The 6,292-nt window shown below is 37.6% G+C and overlaps 1 pseudogene across 1 annotated transcript; it reads left to right on the plus strand.

The window, feature by feature from the left end:
* The first annotated feature begins 4,784 nt into the window (after nt 1–4,784).
* On the plus strand, nt 4,785–5,979 carry LOC103719799 (flavonol sulfotransferase-like pseudogene; annotated as a pseudogene). The gene has a single exon (XR_015973529.2). The product of XR_015973529.2 is annotated as a flavonol sulfotransferase-like pseudogene (transcript).
* The last annotated feature ends 313 nt before the right edge of the window (nt 5,980–6,292 follow it).

Genomic DNA, 6,292 nt, shown 5'->3' on the forward strand with positions numbered 1-6,292 from the left:
GGGAGGTTTTCAGCCATCAAAAGACATCTCTGCAAGGGAGCTAGCATCCCGGGGAGATTCGAGAGCTTTGATCGGTCCTCTGCTTCGTGTGGATACCTGTAGAGGCCGGACGCATGTGTGGCTTCAAGCGAACCTTCAACAAATACCACAATCATCACATTGCAGTGATCATCTACCCGCGCAAGGTGAAGATCTGATCTTCCTAATCACGTAAAAGTTTTTAATCCTAATTTATCTACGAACGACGGTTTTAAAATATGTTCATGCGGTGAACGAGACCTCGCGCATGTCTTCCGCTGCCCGCAGAATTTTTCTGTAATTTTCTGCGGCGTGCGAGGGATATCCAACACTCATGAAACTGGCATGGGCTTGGCTCAAGGTAGTGGGTACAGTTGCAATAATTTAATAAATATCATTTATATCACTTCTATTTTAAAGATATTGTCTCTTTCCAATAATATCTCTGCCCCTCCTGATGTTATATTCTTCTTCTTTAGAAGCTGAATCACCACCTGAAAATTTAAAAAATAAAAAGAAAAAAAGTTATATTCTCCTCCTTTAAACATTGAATCACCAATTGGTAAAAAAAATCACCAATGGAGAAGAATATAACCTCTGTGTTTGGAAATTTGACTTGAGTAGCACAAATTTTGGATTTTAGTTGACAGGTTTTACCCCTCGGTTTCACTCTTTAGATTTTTCGAAGTAGGTGAAAAAAACAACAGGTGTAATATATCAGCAATAGAAAACTTAAGGGGGAGGGGAGAGAAAAGCTCTCTCGAGCGGTGTGCAAATCCGTGTGACAGAAAACATGGGTCTCTTAGTCTCATCTCACGGCTGCAAAAAATTTATGAGTGCCTACAAAATCCAGTTTTAGGTGTGCTATGCCAGCAAGGTCTGAATTTTTATAAGTATGGCATTCCTTTTTTCTCCCCTTGACACCCTTTTATTGGTACTTTCCAACCATATTAGGGACCTGTCTCCAAGCTCTTTAGCCATGCCATTCCATTCCACCAAATGCCAGCAAAAAAGGTCTCACTCCTCTGCTTCTCTCTACATCTTCTTGTCGCTGTGAAACTGGCATAATATCACTTCAAGTAGAAACCGTAGCTTTTTGAAATTTTGTAGGCACTCATGAAACTAGCTTGGGCTTGGCCCGAGGTAGTGGGTACAGTTGCAATAATTTAATAAATGTCGTTTATATCACTTCTATTTTAAAGATAGCCTCTTTCCAATAATATCTACGCCCCTCCTAATGTTATATTCTCCTTTTTGAAAAACTAAATCGCCAACTAAAAATTAAAAAAATTAAAAAGAAAAAAGTTATATTCTCCTCCTTTGAAAACTGAATCACCAATTTGTGAAAAAAAGATCACCAACGGATAAGAATATAGCCTCTATATTTGGAAATTTGACTACTTAGTAGCACAAATTTTGTATATTTAGTTGACACGTTTGACCCCTCGGTTGCACTTTTCAGATTTTTCGAAGTAGGTGAAAAGAAACAAAAGGCGTAATATATCACCTACAGCAAACTTGAGGAAGATGGGACAGAAAACCTTTCTCGAATTGCATGCAAATCCACATGGCAGAAAACATGGGTCTCTCAGTCTCTTCTCATGGCTGCAAAAAAATTATGAGTGCCTACGAAAACCAGCTTTAGGTGTGCTATGCCTGCAACTAAACTTTTATAAGTATGACATTCCATTTTTCTCTCCTTGATACCTTTTTGTTGGTACTTTCCAACCATATTAGAGACTTGTCTCCAAGCATTTTAGTCACGCCATTCCATTCCACCAAATGCCAACAAGAAAAGTCTCACCCATCTCTTTCAAAAAAATAGGTTACCCACTTCTCTTATCTAAGCATTGGAGTGGTAGGCAGCTACAAGAACTGTAGCATGCAGCAATACTGATGAGTAGGGTATTCCTATAGTGCAACTGTACAGTTTTCTTTACCACTGTCACAATTCAACCATGTAAGTTCCCTAATCCAGGATTAGAGTATAATAAATTTCAGGCCTGTTTAGATATATGCAGGGATAACTTATCCATGACTAATGTTTAGAAATTGTTGGAAGAAAGAAGAAGAAGAAAGACAAGAAAGAAACTAATGGGATCGAAGGGGCAAGTAAATAAGTTTCCCGAGACTATTAATAGAATATCTAAGACATCTGATTTTGCGTCACCTAGACGTTTTTCTTTAAAAGTTTTGAATACAAAAAGTGATAAAAAACAGGATGATGGAAGTCTTGAAGGGCGAGGAGGAGATACGAAAGATTATTTTACTATGAAACAAATAGTTCTTCTACTTATTCTAATATTATTATGAAAGATTCCTAGATATTTAATAAGGATGGAAACTTACTTATCAAAAAAGGATCTGAAAACAAACCACTTTTTGCAAATTTCTCTTTCAAAAATATGTCGAGAGAGAGAGAGAGTTTTAGGAGAGTTTTTTGAAAAATTGACTTAACTGTCTCAAATAGGTTCAGAGTCTTTCTTTATTTCACTTTACAGCTTGATCCACTCAAACAACCTAGAAATTAGCCTCATTGTTCAAAAAATCAAATAAATTAGATTACATATTGGACTTTGTACAAGCTTTCCTTTCTATATATCAAACACAAAATAACAATAGTCTCATGTGAACCACCACTCCTAAAAACATACATGCAAACACATTGTAAGTATGATATCTTAATCAAGCATGCCCCTTATCATTCATGCTCTCGCATCGTACCTAGCATTCTCCTCTGAAAGCTTTCCTCTAATTTCCAACACATTTAACCAATTATTGATACTAGTATGGGCATCTCTAAATTCCATTATGAGGACCAAAGACATGGATGTCACGTGTACATGAACCACATGTGCATTATAAGCTCTTTCTCATTTAAACTTCCCAATTGACCTAAAAATTATAGAAAAAATAATTTTTCACGAAGCTATTTTAATGCACTGACCTATAATTTTACTAATCGCTAAGAAGAACGAAAGCTCACTTTAGTAATCGGATATTGGACTCCAACTCTCTAGTGATTCCTAAAAGGTGCAATTAAAAGAATTGATTGGGATTCAAATGTCTAAAGTATAAACAATTTGCAAACAAACATGATACCGATTCTAGGAGCTAGACATGAGTGCCCAAGTAGTGCAGCATATAAAAATGGTCATCTCCAACATCAATCACATATATGACTACAAATTAAAATCATTGTATTTGTTATGCTAAATGTAAACATTATTAATTTGTTATGCTAAAAGTAAATATGGTTCAATAATAAGAAATACGTATGGAGATGAAATATCCTTATGAACCCTAATCCCTTGGTTAAAGACAGTTGTGACTTAACTACCTTGGAAAATGCTTCTTTGACCTCTATATATATGATTTCTTTTTTATTATTGTTTATTGCTGATCTAGAGGAATAGAATTAGTAAAGGAATAGAATTAGGCTCCTAGGATTATAGGATTCTCGCCTTTTGAGTCAAATGACTATCTACAAGTATCAAAGTATCCTATAAGAATTGATGTCCATATAAGTACTTAAATCTTCAATAATGATATTTAACCAGGCGGCAAAAAGCTTATGGCTAGTTAACTACTACTGTTTTAGTGACTTATGTGCTTAATTTCTACTTCCTCGTACTCACCCATCTACCCGAGTGAAATTCAATAGGTGAAACTTTCAATGGACATAGACCTTTGCACATCTTCACCTCATTCACCTATTAGGTCACAAAATTAAACTATTTTGGACAGCAAAAGATTTAGGACATTCAACCAAAACCAACATATCCCAAATCATTTTGGCTGAACCAAATAAAAATCGAACTTTAATTATGAAACTTGCAATTACGATACTCAGACCAAATATCAGGTTGATTTGGCATGTTAATTGAAACTGTTTCATTTTACCCTCAACGTACACTAGTCTTGCCCCAAAACCTAAATGATCCAAAAAAAAAAATTATTCTAAAAATTTAAGATGCATTTAATATCGACCCATTGGTATTTTGTAATGCCACAAGATTTGAATGAATGGAATCTTTTTCTCCTGAAAAAGGTCAATTATTACCTTAACAAATCCTTAAAAGCATATCCATCCTTGCAGCTTTGGTCTAACTTCTAGATACTAATGTTCAATGAACGATCATCCATCCAAGATGATGGATCCCCTTGTGTATGGTAAAAGTGGCTTGAGAAACATTGTGAACATTGAAATTTTTCCCACCTACCTCTCTCATGCTCATTTATCAAAGGTGATCATACAAAGATTAGAAACTAAAAATCAAAAAAATCAAATTGAACAAACTATATAAAAGATAAAGACTCGACATCTGGCCGGTGCAAAATATGGGTATCAATTCATCAACCACAACCTAGTGTCAGGCACCATGTTTTAAAAAGATATTGACAAAAAACAGAAGGGAAGAAAAGGATAAATAAATGAATGAACAAATAAATAAATAAATAGGAAAGGAGGATAAGGAAAGGAGAAAATTTCTTTCCGTTAGGCCGAGCAAGATAAAGATGGTTGCTCGGCCAAAAACGGCAGGTTGCTCGAGGTTATCAATCTCGGGCGCTGGCTGCCAAGGATGCAAAACTAATTAATGGAGATAGGAGGAAACCCAGCCCTCCGATCGTTACATCCCATTCATTACCCAATTAATATATTTATATTATATGTCATGTAACACGTACTTTCTTTGAGTGTCTTTTCCAATGATAGGATTTTCTATAAGAACAACGAATGCTTGCACTCTCTGCAACGCATTGAAGCAACGTACCGTGCCAATAGCTTCTTTCATCTCATGGCCACATTTCCGTCTCTCTCCCACGACGGCTCCCTTCCGCCAAAGGCGCAAGAAGATAAGAGGGAGGCAGATCCAACTCTTGCACAAGGAATTTCGGAGTACAGTGACCTCATCTCAACCCTTCCCTTAGACAAAGGATGGGAACCTTATCTCCTCCGAAAATACCAAGGTTTTTGGATCGCCGAATACATACTCCCAGGCATCATCGCCCTCCAACAACACTTCAAGGCTTGCCACAGCGACCTCTTCCTCATGAGCTACCCAAAGTCCGGCACTACCTGGTTAAAAGCACTAGCTTTTGCCACCATAAACCGAAATCGGTACCAGTTTGCCGACCATCCTCTCCTCAGCCACAACCCTCATGACTGCATCCCCTTGATTGATATCGACTTTGCCTCCAAAATTAAAGACACGCCTTCCCCTAGGATCCTCCAGTCCCACGCTCCTTACTCACTGTTACCAGACTCTATCAAGGCTTCTGACTGTCGAATAATATATGTTTTCCGGGATGCAAAGGATGTGTTTGTTTCGGACTGGTTCTTCTTTAATAGGTTGAGGAGATCCAACGGGTTGGAGCCAATACCATTCGGTAAGGCTTTTGAGTTGTTTTGTGAGGGTGTTTGCTCGTATGGGCCAATATGGGATCACGTTCTTGAGTACTGGGAAGAGAGCTTGCGGAGGCCTGAGAAGGTGCTGTTCTTAAACTATGAGGAGATGCTGGCGGACCCGGCAGGGAACGTGAAGAGGTTGGCGAAGTTCATGGGATGCCCCTTCTCCACTGACGAAGAGAAGGAAGGTGTGGTCGAGGAGATTGTAAGGTTATGTAGCTTTGAGAAACTGAAGAACCTGGAGGTAAATAAGAGGAGTAAATTCGTACTGCCGAACGTCAAATTTGATAATGAATCCTATTTTAGGAAAGGAGAGGTGGGAGACTGGAGGAATCATATGAGACTTGAGATGGCTCTTAGGTTGGACGGGATCATTCAAGAAAAGTTGAGAGGAACCAGTCTGACCTTTGGCGGTGTTGGGGACTCTGACAGCAGCCACCACCAGCAGCTGAGTTCGTAGGTCATGAAGGATTATCCATGATCCAAAATGTTTTAAGATCATGTAGTTTCTGCAGTGCTTTGGTGTAGCCGAATAAATAAATAAATTTGTCTATCCTTTATTTTGCACCAGTTATATGGTTACTAGTTTTCGTATTGGTGAGAAATTAGTATTCTCAGCTGGTTAATATTGTCGATTAGCAAAATCTTATTGTTACAAGGCTTCATTCTATATGTTTGGTTTGAGACACATCTGGGCATGGGGCATTTTGGAAGCAATTCACCTTCCAAACATGCACACAGTATTCTCTCCTTAGCCAGCTCTCTCTCTCTCCCTAACATTTTTACATGAAAAATTATAAATTTCACTTTTTTAAGGAAAAAATGTAGGTTTATCTTTGATATATATATATTTTTATTTTCTTT

Source organism: Phoenix dactylifera, chromosome 15 (genome assembly GCF_051530095.1).
Source record: "Phoenix dactylifera cultivar Ajwa chromosome 15, Ajwa_hap1_PhDact_Kaust_v1.1, whole genome shotgun sequence".
NCBI classification, from domain to species: Eukaryota; Viridiplantae; Streptophyta; class Magnoliopsida; order Arecales; family Arecaceae; genus Phoenix; species Phoenix dactylifera.